General features: G+C 36.5%; 1 pseudogene; it reads left to right on the top strand.

Moving 5' to 3' along the window:
• Positions 1 to 12,194: 12,194 nt before the first annotated feature.
• LOC106802873 (uncharacterized) lies at positions 12,195 to 15,649 on the top strand (annotated as a pseudogene).
• Positions 15,650 to 15,937: the final 288 nt, after the last annotated feature.

Raw genomic sequence — 15,937 nt, 5'->3', positions numbered from 1 at the left:
CTTTTTTCCGCTTGCTCAAATCTATTGCTGGACACCTGTCATGAATTTTTCATTTCAGTCTTGTACTTTTCAGCTCCAGCATTTCTATTTAGTTCCTTTTTATAATTTCAATTTCTTTATTGAAATAATCCTTATAGGGAAAGATTGTTTCCTTGCTTTCCTTTAGTTATTTGGCCATCATTTTCTATTGCTCTTAAAGTATATTTGAGATAATTGATTTAAATTATTTGTCTAGTAAGTCTAATGCCTGGGCTTTCTCAGGGACAGTTTATATTAATTTATGTTTTTCTTGTGACTAGCCCACATTTCCTCATTTCTTTACATGTCTTGTAATTTTTTTGTTGAATACTGGACATTTTGAATATAGTAATGTGGTAAGTCTGGCAATCCGGTTCTCCCCATCCCCCGGCTTTTTCTTGCTATTTCTTGTAGGTTGTAGTTGTTTATGTGTTTAGTGACTTCTCTAAACTAATTTGATAAAGACTGTATTTTTGTCATATGTGGCCACTGAACTCTCAGTTCCATTTGCTTCATGGTCAACTAGTGATTTTTTTTTTTTTTTTTTTTTTTTTTTTTTTTTAAGATTTTATTTATTCAGTTTTTTCCCCCCAAAGCCCCAGTAGATAGTTGTATGTCATAGGTTCACATCCTTCTAGTTGCTGTACGTGGGACTCGGCCTTGCGTTGCACGGAGAAGTGGTGCCTCGGGGCGCTCCCGGGATCCGGATCCGAACCCGGGCCGCCAGCATCAGAGCGCGCGCACTTAACCGCTAAGCCACGGAGCCGGCCCTCAACTAGTGATTTGAAGAAGTTTCCTTAAATGCCTGGAGCCAAACAACAACAACAACAATAATAATAAAACTTTCCCATTCTTTGCAGATTGACTCTGGGTTGGGGCACTCCTTCAATCTTTACCCAGACTGTTTGCAACTCTGTCTTAGTCTTCACTTTCTGTACATGTGGGGCCTGAAAGTCAGCAAAAAGTAAAAGTATAGGGTCTTCTGAGATCTTTTCTGAAGTATGTGTCCAGCATTGAGCATGTGCATGTCCTTCTTGATTCACAGGAGGTATTGCCATTTTCATAATATTAAGTCTTCCAATCCATGGACATGGGATATTTTTGCATATTTAGGTCTTTAATTCCTTTTAATGATTTTTTTTTTTAGTTTTCAGTGTAGAAGTTCTGTCCTCCTCTTGTTAAAATAATTCCTAAATATTTTATCCTTTTTGGTGTTAGTGTAAATGGACTTGTTTCTTGTTTTTATTTTGATTGATTATTGACAGTGTATAGAAATGCAACAGCTTTTTGTATATATTGTTCATGTATCGTGCAACCTTGCTAAACTTGTTTATTAGTTTTCATAGATTTTCTTGTGGATTCTCTAGGAATTCTATATACAAGATAACAGCATGTGTAAATGGTGATGCTTTTACTACTTCCATTCCAATCAAGATGCCTTTTTTTCCTTTTATTGAGTTATTGACATAACTAGAAGTTTTAGTACAATCTTAAGTAAAAGTGGTGCGAGTGCACATCCCTGTCTTGTTATTGATCTTAGTGGAGAAGTAATCAGCATTTTGACATTAGGCATGAATGCTAGCTTTGAACTTTTTTACATATGTCCTTTATCAGGTTGGGGAATTTCCCTTCTATTCCTACTTTGTTGAGTGTTTTGCCATGAAATAGTATCATATTTTGTCAAATTTCTTTTTTTGCATGTTTTCTTTTTGTTCTCTATCAAGATGATTGTGGGTCTTTTTTGTTCTTTATTCTATTTGTTCTGTTATTCTATTATTATGATGTATTATACTGAGTAATTTTTATTTATTTATTTATTTATTTATTTATTTATTTATTGAGATCAAACTATTGTATTGAGAGGCTTTGGGGAGGGTCAAAGTTCTGGGAGGACAATGAGATACAGTGTCCTCAGCCTGGCCAAGATCTCCCCAGCTTCACAGTCACCAAAAGCCACTGATTAATTTTTGTATGTTAAATCTACTTTACACTCCTGAGATAAATCCCTCTAGGTCATGTAGTATGCCATTTTTTATGTGTTGATGGACTCTGTGAACTTGTATTTTGTTAAGAATTTTTGCATCTATATTCGTAGGATATATTGGTCTGTAGTTTTTTTTATGAAGTCTTTGTCTGGATTTGGTGTCACGTAATACTGATCTCATAAATTCAGTTGAGAAATGTCCCTAACTCTTCTATTTCTGGAAAATTTTGTGAAGGATTCATTTCAATTCTACTTTATCTATTTCATAGAATTCATCAGTGAAGCCCTCTGTTACTGGACTTCACTTAGTTGAAATTTTTTTTTTTTATTACTATCTCACTCTCTTTTCTTGTTATATATCTATTGAGATTTTCTATTCCTTCTTGAGTTAGTTTTAGTAATTTAGTTTTGTTTTCCTAGCAATGTGTTCATTTCACCTAGATTAGGTAATTTGCTGGCATACGATTTTTCATAGAATTCCGTTATGATACATTTTATTGATTATCTAATGAAAGAACTGTCAATTTTGTTGCTAAGAATCTACTTTCATTAATTCTTTCCGTTGTTTATGTCTTTTCTTTTTTTTCCACTTTAATATTTATTATTTCTTTCTTTCTGCTTCATTTGAGGTTAGTTTGCTCTGTTTTTCTAGTTTCTTAAGGTGGAAGGTCAGTTTATTGATTTGATATATTTCTTCTTTTTTTATGATATCTACATCTGTAAATTTTCTTGTAAGCATTGTTAAGCTGCATCCTATTTTTTTATATTTGTGTTTTAATTTCATTAATTTCAAGGTATTTTCTAATTTCCCTTGTGATTTAGTCTTATTTGTTATTTAAGAGTATATTGTCTAAGCGCCACACATTTGTGAAATTTCTAGTGTCTATTCACTGCTTTATTTCTTTATGAATGGGATATAACGTCTTTTTCTTTGCATATCTTCTATTTTTTTCTTGAAATTTAGATATTTTAAATACTTTGAAGTGACAACTCTAGAAATCAGATTTCTCCTCTTGCCAAGGTTATTTAAAATTTTTGTTTTTAGTTTTTCTATTGTTTGCTTTTTGGTGCTGACTTTAATGAACTAGTGCTAAAAACTCTGTATTGTTTTTTGCACGTGGCCACTGAAGTCTTTGCTCAGTTAGCTTAGTCATCAGCTAATGATTGGACATAGATTTCCTAAATGCCTGGAACTAATGAGTTATTCAGTCTGTGTGCATGTTGTGTCACAGTCAGTTGACAAGTCTGCCTTAGCCTTCACTTCTTGCCTTCACAGATCCTGAAGGCCAGCCCCAAATGAGGGTTTAAGGCCTTTTTACATCTTTTCTGGGTATACACACAGACCTACTCATTAAAGTGGCCTTCTAGATTCTCAGGAATATGTCACAGCCTATCAAAGCCCCTATGGATATCTCATTTCCTAGTTTTTCTTTTTAAGCTTTTTGGTCAGTCTATTGTTTACTCCAACTCTTATCACAACCTTAGGCAGCTGTAATCTCAATGAATTGTTTTTATTTTTTCTGACAAAAGCCCCTGGGGAATAGGCTTTTTGCATTAGGCTAGCTCCAAGTAAAGTCAAATTATAAAAAAAAAGCTTTGAAAGTAAGGTCTACCAGGGAACCACCAGACAGTTCAAATAATGACAGCTTTTTGGAAGTGGACTTTTGAAGGAGTTCCAACTATGTTCTGCCCTCTCTGATACCTGTGAGGCTGTTGGTTTTCCCGTTGTTTGTGAGCTGTTGGTTTTCAATGTTACTGCAGATGTGGAACAGAGGGGATGGAAATAGGGCAAGTTAAAATGACACAAAGCTCGTTATTTTCACTAAGATTCAGATATTTTTCTTGAATAATCACTCCTCGGATTGTTGCAAGGCTTTAGTTAATTTCCAGAGTTCTGAGAGTTTGACATTTTTTGCATTGTTCCCACTGCTTTTATAGAAGACCACATTTTTGAAGATCCTTAATCTGCCATTACAGCTGATGTCCCTCCAGCTGAAATTTATTTTATTATTTTTGTACTGTGAGTAGTGAGCTCCAGATTTATTTTCTTCTATACAAATATCCAATTGACTCAGATCTATTCATTGGAAAGTATATTATTTGCCCAAGCACTACAGTGTCACCTCTACCACAAAATAGCATTGTTTGTGAAAGTCAAATTCTGGCCAATTGTCTATCTAAACCTATAATAATACCATATTTTACTTATTGTACATTTATAGTAATACATTATATCCAGTAGGTTAACTCTTCTGGTTGTGCTTCTCTTCTCTAATATGGTTTTATTATTCAAGAAAATCAAATATACATACATCAGGGTCATCAGAATAAAGATGATGGACAATATCATCTGTCAATGAGGATATACAGCATACTCTCATACACTGATAGTGGAAGTGCAAATTAACAGTAATACTTTGGAAAATTAAAGCTTGTGATTACTGAGAGGGCTCAGAACATACCACCCTAAAATATGTTCATTTGGCATGTTGACTATTTTGAGCTAAAGGCACTTGAAAAACAACAGGTGCAAGAAAGGCACTCTGACCTCCCTTTTTCTTTCTGAATACAGGAGATAAAACTCCTATATGACAGATGCCCTACCTGCACTGGTAGTAAAAGAACATTCTTATCACCAGAGACGAGGAGTAGAGGCCAAGAAGAAACTATACAAACATATCTTGTTAAAATAACCCTTGTCTTCCTTTAGCTGCCTCTATATTTTAGTTAATTTTTCACAATTACTACTCTTTGTTCAACCCAGCATATAAGCACTTATGCCTTACTTATTTGGGGGTCTTCATTTTTCTGTGAAGGCTCCCATGTACATGTAAAAATAAAATTTGTATGCTTTTCGTCTGTTAATCTGTTTTATATGAACTTAATGATCAGGTCCAGCCAGAGACTATAAGAGGGTAGAGGAAAAGTTTTGCCTCTCTTACAGTTCCTTCTAAAGCTAAATTCTATGACACACAAAAAATCTACTTCTATTATACACTCAAAAGAAATATAGACATATACTCACTGAAATAAATTTATAGTGTTTAATAGAAGGCCTCTTCATACTACTCCAAACTGAAATCAACTGAAATTTCCATCAATGGTGGAAAAGATAAATGGCTTTTGATACATTAAGAAAATGGAATATAGTATTTAAATGAGAAAAAAATTATTTCTGCACAAAACAATATGGATGAATTTCACAATCATAAGATTGACCAAATGATTTCAGAAACAAAGGAGTGCTCTAGCACAATTTCATTTCTATACATTTTATAAACATGAAAACATTGCTACTTTATTTCAAAATTTAATGAAGAAATAACACAATGTCAGAACTTTTTCAGAGAATAGAAAGAGAGGGTACACTTCCCAACTTGTTCCATGAGTCCAAAGTAACCATAATAAATAATCTGAAATAAATAGTAAAACAATGAAAAATTATAGACTAATCACTTTTGCGAATATAGATACAAACTCCTAAATAAATTATTAGCAAAGTAAATCCGGCAATATATAAAAACGTAAAAGTAATAATATATCAGACTCATGCTGAGCTTGCCTTTACTTCTGGAAAATGAATTTAATTTAAAATTAGAAAATCAATAAAATTCACCACATTAACAGAGTAAAGGTAAAAAATATGATTATCTCGATATATGCAGAAAAATCCTTTGCTAATATTTAATAGCAATTCATGATAAAAAATTCTTAACAAGTGGAATTTAATGCCAATTCCTCTTTTAAATATTATCTATAATAAAGCAGCAATTATGATTTTTAACAGTGCAATATTGAAAATTTTTATATAGAAAAATTCAATCCATAGACTAAATTACTTAGATCCTGTATCAGGGGACCCAAAACCACTTTCAATCTCCATGTTTCACTAGAAGGACTCACAGGACTCAGAAAAGCTGTTATACTCAGATTTATGGTTTACTACAGTGAAAAGATACACATTAAAATCAGCAAGGGGAAAAGGCACATGGGGCAAAATCCAAGACAAACCAAGAACTAGCTTGAAAGTATCCCCTGACAGTGGAATCACACAGGGATTGCATTTAATTCTCTCAGCAATGATATCTGACGTGAAATATTGCCAAAATGGGTAGCTCACCTAAGCCTTGGATTCCTGTCTTTTTTTATAAGGAATCAGTCACGTAGGCATGCAGCACCCACACGACTGACCTCAGCTACTCAAGATTTGAGCCCTCCCTAGAGCAAAAATAGGCATTCACTATAAATAACATTGTTATCATAAACTTATCTTATCCAAGTGGTATGGTATGACTGAAAGCTTCAGGCATACAAAAACACTCATAGGCAGAATTTTTCGAGGACTCTGATGTTATCTCCCAGAAGCCAGCCAAGGATCAATCTTTAAAACAGGACTTTCTTTGTAATCTGCAGAGTTTGAGTAACCCAGACCTGCTGAATTAACTCTTTCCTGTTCATATTACTAACTTATGTTTTTATATGATGTGGTTACAATGGCTTCTCAGATGTACATTGCAATCTATGTTGAAACTGTTCAACATCAATACAGTTCCTTGACCAAATTAATAAAAGGGCAAAAACTCATGTTCCTTCTGATAATGTCATTGTGATGACCAACAGTTTAGTAGAGTAGTTCTTCTGAGATTTGTCAGATACTTTCAATTAATCATAGGGTAAAGCAAAACTTTTTGTTCCTTTCATTTACCTGATAATTAAATTCATAGCAATATGAAATTTTGAAGTAATAGTTTTACCTTCCTGAATCAAGATGTAGCTCCAGAGATTACATCAGTCAAGAGATTAATGTTATAGTTAAGAGTGCAGTCTCTTGAGGCAAAGTGAATATGTTCAAATATTGGCTCCTAAAATTACTACATTTGCAATATTTTTTCAACTTGAATAACTTCTCTGTGTCTATGTTTATCAACTGGAGATGATAATAAGAATCTTCTTGAGATTGTTTCAAGAATTAAATGATATACATTTCAAATGCTTAGACTAATGCTTAGCACAAATAAAGCCATCAAGACATATTTGCTATTTTTTTGGTCAGAAATGTACTCAAGATTTTACAGTACAGATCACTGAATATACCAGAGACAACCATTTTTAAATTTATCTAAAATCATTTGGTTAAACACATTTTTGAAAAGATGGCACTCAAAAATAACTTTCAATTTGAAACAGTTTAGAATTCAATGTTAACATGCATGTAAATGTATATTACTTTGTTCACAGTTTGTTAAACTTTTTCTTAATGTGGCTATTCTAAGCCTAACAAGCATGCTTCTATGCTATATATGCAAAAATAAGGCATTTCATACTAAATATATAAGTTATGGCAGTGTTTTATTTTCCAGATGTAGAAATGATAAATAAACCACAGAGAAAATATTATGCACTTAAGAAATTTTAGATATTCTAAAGATTCTAATTTTAAAAGATACCATAGAAACTTGATGGATAAAAAGTGCATTTTGTTAGATAATTTCTAGGAATGACACTTTGTAGCTGTAAAATGCAGTTTCATTTATTTGTGCTAACAGAGTGGCTCAACAATCTAGTGTGCTAATGAGTTCAACGAACTCTATTCCAAAGATATAAAGATAGATCTTAACAAGAGTGGATATTGGGGAGGGGTAAAGGGTGCAGCTGTAACTACACGTACTATATAACAGTTTGGTACTATATCCAGTAGTTAAATGTCAGCATCTATTGAATTAAATCCAGCAGTGAATAAGTTCAAATGCCCACTGTATCGTATGTTGAATAATTATTAATACAAAAATTATGAATGACCTTAATGCTTATCTGTTCTCATCCAAATCATGGTTCAACTAATTAACTGATTATTTCAGGTGTTGTATTTCCTACTATCATGTTTTGTCTTTTTTAAATTAATTAATTAATTAATTAATTTTGGTGAGGAAGATTGGCCCTGAGTTAACATCTGCTTCCAATCCTCTCCTTTTGCTTGAGGAAGGTTGTCCCTGAGCTAACATCTGTGCCAATTTTCCCCTATTTTTTGTATGTGGGACACCTCCACATCATGGCATGATGAGCAGCGGGTAGGTCTGTGCCCAGGATACAAACCCATGAACCCTGGGCCACCAAAGTAGAGCATACTGACCCAAACACTATGCCACTGGACCAGCCCCTGTTTTGTCTTTTAGATGAAAGTACATTGGGACTTCAAAAATTGAATTGTTGCAAATCAATTATGCTTTTTGTATTTTTCAAGCTTTTGTGTCTTTTTTCTCTCTGTAGAAATCCACCAATGGCAGAACATATGCTATACAGTGTAATTTCTACAGAGGTTGTCCTAGTATACTGTTGTGAGTACTCATGAATTTTCCTTTCTTAAATCGCTCCACCTGATTTTACTTTATTTTTTTATATCTCATCTGCTACTAACATTTCACATCAGCCTTGCATTCTAAACAGTAGCAGAAGCAAGCCTCAATAATGCTTAAAATTTAAAGGTAAGTAGGCAGATGGATGTTCAAAACCTGATCTAAGGCAGAAGAGGTTAATGGATGATTATGGCAGTGTTTCACAAAGACTGGAGACCACCTGCATCAGGATTGCCCCAGGTGTTTGTTCAATATGAATATCCCTTGGTTTTGCCCCAGGCTTTCTATACCTGTATCTCTGGGGTCTTGGAGTAGAAATGTGCATTTTAAAAAGCTTCTCAGGAGATTTTAATGCATATTAGATATTGAGAATGACTAAATTGTGTTTATTAATCTACATAAATATGTCGAGAAATTTTTATTTCCACCAAAAGCTGTCTCTTTTCCATGTTAAAATATACTATATTATACTCTCCTCTAAAATGGATATTCCTTTAGAGTTAGTCCTGTCAAATACATTACCTAGTTTATCTTCATATTAATTTTCATCTTTAGATAATGGTATTATCAACGAGGAAAATGAGACTTAGAAAAGATACACAATTTGTACAGTATATTAGTTAATATAGTAGAGCTTGGAACTAACCCCAGTTTAATCTGAATCTAAGGATTTTGCTTTTTTTATAGCTGCATCTGCTCTTGGACAGGTTTGTACACACAGGTAGCATAATCGCTGACAAAATAAATGTGATTTGAGCATTGATCAAAGGCCTCCATTTCCAAAGACCTCTTCCATACTCACCCATCCCTATGCCTGGGTACTCTATCCCAGGGTAAGTATCACCCCAAAATCTGGAAAAACTGGCACATGCAGAGAGACAGAACAACCAAGATATGCTTACCTAAAGCAGAAGCTGCTGGAACAATAAATTAATAAGAACATTTAAATGGTAATATTAACAAATTGCTAGAGGCTAAATGTGGAGTAGTATGATACTGAGAAACTCTTGGAGGCCATAGCCTCAGGGGACCCCCCCTGATTTCAAAGCCTTCTCTTCCAGTACACCGAACAGATTCTCATAGTTAGGATCCAAGAATTATTCCCTCATGGCTCTGGGAAGAGTAAAGATTTTGATACAAGCCCAGAGCCTTCTCCATAACAAAGGTGTATTCTATTTTCCAGGGAAAAGGACTTCATCAAAGCACAACTATGGAATCTTATCCCAGTTGGGGAAAGGGAAATCCTCTCCACTCCAGCTCCCTCCAACCTTTCTTCTCACTTAAAAGAGGAGGGTAACATAGTCAGTAGGAGACAAAACTTCAAGGAAATACATTGGAAACATTGCATCAAGGGAAAAGACTACGGCAGTTTAGGGGAGAAAAAGCAAAACCAGTGTAGGAAGGACTGAAACATTTGACATAGCCACAGCTCCGAGACATTGGCCTACTAAAAGGCTGAGAATAATCATTCTGCCTCTCCCACCACTGTTAAAGAAAAAAAATATTCATGGTATTTATTAAAGATGGTAAGGCAGATTTTATTCAGGACCACCGTGATAGGTATAGGGACCACCACAATGAGATTTTACAGTGGAGAGAGATTTAGCTCAACTCCAAATATAGCATGGAAAAGTGAAAATTTATAGCCAAGGAGAAGAGTAGGGGATTGTAGATGGAAAATTACTAAGAGGAAACATCAGGAGTAAGAGGGGGTTCTGACTAAAGTAACCTAACAGGATTCTTGCTGAAGACAGGCCAGGGTGATCAGACATCACCTGAGGGATGGTGGAACATGAGGGACCCAATCAGGTATCAAGGGTGATCAGATTTCAAGGGTGGGAAGTTCTGCTTAAAGTGACTTAGCAGAGTTCTTGCTAAAACTGGATTTTACAAGGAAGTACACAGATGAGCCTAGGAGAAGGTTCAAGAGTCTGACTAAAATTTGGTCAAGCAAAGAATTTTTGTCACATCCTACTACAATATCAAGGAAGCTGTAGTATACAACAATAGATTACCACTGAAAGAACTTTAAGACACGGAATCTCTGAATAGCACTACCTAGGGAAGCCCTAAATTTAAGAGAGACAAAAACAAGGACACTGGAGGAATTTAAAGCATCTAGTACCTATAGTTACAGAAAACATTAAACACAGCCCAACTCCTAGTCAAATTAACATAGATCTTTACATTAAAGGTCTATTTACCGTAATTATTTTATGGCATAAAAAATCTGACTTTGGACAGAAAAAATTACAGGGATTAAAAAAATGCAGTCTGAAGAGAAAAGACAATCACCAGCAACAGACTTGCATGTGACACAGGTGATGGAATTACCTAGCAAGGACTTAAAATAACTGTGATTGATATCTTAAGAGCTTTCGTAAAAAAAGGAGACAGGAACAGATGAGTAATTAAGGAGAATGTAAGCAAAGAGATGCTAACCATCTGTTTAAAGCAATAGTAGTAAAGATATGTTGGGTGATATTAACATATGGATAAGTGAAATTAATGATAGCAATGCCACAAGGGAGAAGAGAAGAATAGGGACTACTCTGTTGTATTATACCTGAATTACATGTGAAGTGATACACAGTTATTTAAAAGTGGTTTTAGGTTATTTAAAAATATATATTATAAACCATGGGTCAATGTCTAAAGAAGTATAAAAAATATATAAATGATATACTAAGAGAGAAGCTAAAATATAATAATACAAAGTACTCATTTAAAATCAGAGATGTCAGAAGAAGGAAAAAAGATGCAAAGAACAAGAAAATGAATAGAAAAGAATTACAAATATGATATCTATTGGTCTAACTGTATTAATAATCTCTTCACATGTCAGTGGTCTAAACACATTAAATAAAATGCAGAGACTGTGTAGTGAAAGAACCTGAAATTAAGCTTTTAGATTGTAATGTAAGTGCCTGACATTAAGCTTTAGGTTGCTGAGGCATCCATTTCAAAGACATCCATCTCAAATAAACATGTTACCAGCTGTGTGACACAGTTAACAGCAAAACAACTAGATAAGGAACCAGGCCACCCCCACCCATGACATTTCCCTTTTAGAAAGGCCTGGGTAACCTAAATAACTGAACACTTGAGTGACCTCACTTCTCCATTCCCATGCCCTAATTCCCACCCTTTGCTTTAAATTTGCTGATAAAGAATGAACTGATGAAACTCTAGACACCTCACCATCAGACCCTAATAGAGGTAGAGCCCCAGTTCCATGGTCTCTCTCTTTCTCTACCCATGACCTCGCTGTGTAGCCCTCAGCTATGCCACGTACCCTCCAAGACCTGTGAGTATTAAATCTTGTTCTTCAAAGTTCCCTGATGGTTTCTTGCTGAAGTGCATCCTGTGAGCCTAATAAGAACACAAGCACGGGCCCAGCCACAACAATGGCCGCAGTGGTGGAGGGAGGGAACATCTCTGGGGCTTGCTATGAGTAAATACAGGCCCAGGCAAGTGCCTCACATTCCTAGCCAAGAACATCACTATCAATAGGTTGAGATGACACAACAGATTGTCAGAATGAATTTTTAAACGGACAGCGGAGTCAAAACAAATCCTAATAGTCTGTCTCTGGCAAACATATGGCATTGACTAGTTGATCATAGTGATCCCAGAAGGAAAACAGATAGGAATTCTTACTTGATGTGTACAAACAGAAAAGTTCTAGCTCAAGTGAACAAAAATTTAACTCAAATCATAAAAACAGAAAGTCACAGCTAAACCAATTTCCAGACTTGAGCCAGTTTACAGACTCAGATCCCCTTGAATGAAAAGGAGGCTGGTTCTCCTTGAAGAAAGAACCTGGTACATTGCCAAAAATGTATACTGTTAATCTTTCTTTCAGTATTCCCCAAAGTGACTTTTTACCTTTTACCACAGTGATTGAACATTGGGCAAGAGGACATAATCATACCTCTTGGGGACTACTGGGCACTGGCTCTGAACTGACACTAATTCCAGGAGACCCAAAATGTCACAGTCGTCCACAAGTCAGGGTAAGGCCTTATGGATATCAGGTGATCAAGTCCATCTCACAGTAGGCCCAGTAGTTCCCCAAATCCAACCTGTGGTTATTTCCCTAATAATTGGAATAGATTTACTCAGCACCAGGTAAAATCTTCACATTGTTTCCCTGACCTTTGAAGTGAGGACTTTTATTGTTGGAAAGACCAAGTAGAAGCTACTAACTCTGCCTCTACCTGTGAAAATAATAACCTAAAAGCAATTCCACATTTCTGGAGGGATTGAAAATTAATGTCACTATCAAGGACAGGGGTGGTGTCACTATAAAGAGGCAGGGCTGATGATTGTCACCACATCCTCATTCAACTTGCCTCTTTGGCCTGAGCTGAAGACAAGTGGATCTTGGAGAATAACAGTGATTACTGTAAGCTTAACTAGGTGGTAACTCCAATTGCATCTGCTGTACTAGATGCAGTTTCATTGCTTGGGCAATTTGACACATCTGGTATGCAGCTATTGTTATGGTACCTGGTATGCAACTATTGATCTGGCAAATGCCTTTTTCTCCAACCCTATCAATAAGGACCACAAGAAGCAGTTTTCTTTTAGCTGGCAAGGCCAACAATGCACTTTGTCTGTCCTACTTCAGGAGTATATCAACTCTCCAGTGCTATGTCATAATTTAGTTCACAGAGATCTTGATCATCTTTCCCTTCCATAGATATCACACTGGTCCAATACGTTAATGATATTATGCTTGGACCTAGTAATGATTGGACCTAGTGAACAAGAAGTAGCAACCACTCTAGACTCATTGGTAAGACATTTATGTGTCGGAATGTGAGGAATAAATCTGACTAAAACTTAGGGGTCTTCCACCTCAATGAAATTCCTAGGAGTCCAGTGGCTTGGGACACGTTGAAATATCTCTTTTTAGGTGAAGGATAAATTGTTGCATCAAGTCCTCCTACAACCAAAAAAAGAGACACTATACCTGGTGGCCTTCTTGATTTTGGAGGAAACATATTGTTCATTTGGGTGTATTACTCTGGTCCATTTACTGAGTGGCCTAAAAGCATTTAGCTTTGAATGGGGCACAGAAAAAGAGAAGACTGCAACAGGACCAGGCCTCTGTGCAAGCTGCTCTGCCACTTGTACCATATGACCCAGCAGATCTAGTGGTGTTTGAAGTGTCAGTGGCAGATAGGGGTGAGGTTTGGAGACTTTGGCAGGCCCCTGCAGGTGAATTGTAGCACAGGCCTCTAAGATTTTGGAGCAAGTCCCCGCAATCATCTGCAGATAACTACTGTCCTTTTGAGAAACTGCTCTTGTCCTGCTACTGGGCCTCAGTAGAGACTGAATGCTTAACCATGGACCACCAAGTTACTATGCAACCCGAGCTGCCCATCAAGAACTGAATATTGTCTGATCCACCAAGCCATAAAGTTGAACATGCATCACACCACTCTATTATCAAATGGAAGTTATATATATACAATCAGGCTCAAGTAGACCCTGAGGGCACAAGTCAGTTATAGGAAGGAGTGGCTCAAATGTCCATGGTCCTCGATACTGCAATATTGCCTTTTCTCATCCAGCCTGCACTTATAGCCTCATGGAGAGTTTTGTACAATCAGCTGACAGAGGGAAAGAAGACTCAGGCCAGGTTTACATGATATGTAGACATCACCCAAAAGTGGACAGCTGTATCACTACAGCTCCTTTCTGGGACATTGCTGGAGGACACTGGTAAAGGGAAATACTCCCAGTGGGCAGAACTTCGAGCAGTGTACCTGGTTACGCATTTTGCTTAGAAGGAGAAATGGCCATACATGTGTTTACATACTGATTCATGGGCTGTGGTCAATGTTTTGGCTGAATGGTCTGGGATTTGGAAGGAATATGACTGGAAAATTGGCGACAAGGAAATTGGAGGAAGAGATATGTGGATAGACTTCTCTGAATGGACAAAAATGCAAAGTTACTTGTGTCCCAAGTGAATGCTCACCAAACAGTGACCTCAGCAGAGGAGGATTTTGATAATCAAGTGGATAGGATGACCCATTCTGTGATTTAGTCAGCCTTGGGCTCATGAACAAAGTGGCCATTGTGCTGGGGATGGAGGTTATGCATGAGTTCAGTATCGTAGACTTTCACTCAGCAAGGCTGATCTGGCCACAGCCAATGCTGAGTGCCCAATCTGCCAACAGCAGAGAACACTACTGAGTCCTTGATATGACATCTTTTCCTGCAGTGATCAGTCAGTTACCTACTTGCTGATTGATTATATTAGACCATTTCCATCATAGAAGGGGCAGCATTTTGTTCTTACTAGAATAAATTTTTCTCTAGATATGGATTTGCTTTCATTGCATGTAATGCTTTGGTTAACCATACCATCTGTGGACTTACACAATGCCTTATCCACCATCATGATATTCTACACAACATTGTGCAGATCAAGGAACTCATTTCACATCAAAAGAAGTGTAGGCCAATTCTCATTAAATTCACTGGTTCCCAACCATGTTCCCAATCATCCTAAAGCACTGGTTTGATACAACTATGGAATGACATTTTGAAGATTCAGTTACAAAACCAGTTAGGTGGCCATACCTTGCCAGGCTGGGGCAGGGTTCTCCAGGAGCCTGTATATGTTCTGAATCAGCTTGCAATAGAAGGTACTGTTTCTCTCATAGCTAAGATTCATGGGACCAGAAACCATGGAAAGAGGTGGAAATGGGAGTGTCACCACTCGCTATTACCCCTTGTGTCCCACTAGCAAAATTTTTGTTTTCCATTCCTGTGACCTTACGTTCTGCTGGCCTAGATGTCTTAGTTCCAAAGGAAAGACTGCTTCAACAAGGTGACACAACAACAATTTTATTGAACTGGATGTTAAGACTGCCTCCTAGCCACTTTGAAATCCTCATGCCTCTGAATCAGCAGACAAAGAAAGGAGTTACTGTAGTGGCTGGGATGATTGATCCTAGCAACCAGGGGGATATTGGAATGCTACTCTGTGATGGAGGTAAGGAAGAATATGTCTACAATACGGGAGTTTCATTAGAGTGTCTCTTAGTATTTCCATGCCCTGTGATTAAGTTCAATGGAAAACTAAAATAACCTAATCCAGGCATGACTAATAATAGCCCAGACCCTTCGGGAATGGTTTCTGTTACTCCATCAGGTAAAGAAGCATGACCAGCTGAGGCACTTGCTGAAGGCAAATACAAAATAGGTAGTGGAATAAAGTAGTGACAAGTACCAGCTATGACCATGTGACCAGTTACAGAAATGAGGACTCTAGTTGTCATGAGCGTTTCCTCTTTATTTACTTGTGAATACATTTTTGTTGAAATATCTTTGTTTTTTTCCTTCTCTTATTCCCTTATCATGGAACATCAGATGTATTGATTTTATATCATACTGTTAAGTATTGTTAATTTTACATCAGTCTTTAAGTTATGGGCTATCAGGAAGAAGCGTAAACATACATCAAGGAATTTACCTCCTTTTCTGCAGATGGGTTTTTGTGGTTTTGGTTGTATGCAAGATGGTTGTATCATGTTAGGTGGAATTATGACCCTGTTATTGT

This window comes from Ceratotherium simum, chromosome X, assembly GCF_057802395.1.
Source record: "Ceratotherium simum simum isolate JZ-2026a chromosome X, ASM5780239v1, whole genome shotgun sequence".
Taxonomy (NCBI): Eukaryota; Metazoa; Chordata; class Mammalia; order Perissodactyla; family Rhinocerotidae; genus Ceratotherium; species Ceratotherium simum.
Note: the sequence above shows the minus strand (reverse complement) of the source record. Positions and strands in the feature narration are given on the sequence as shown.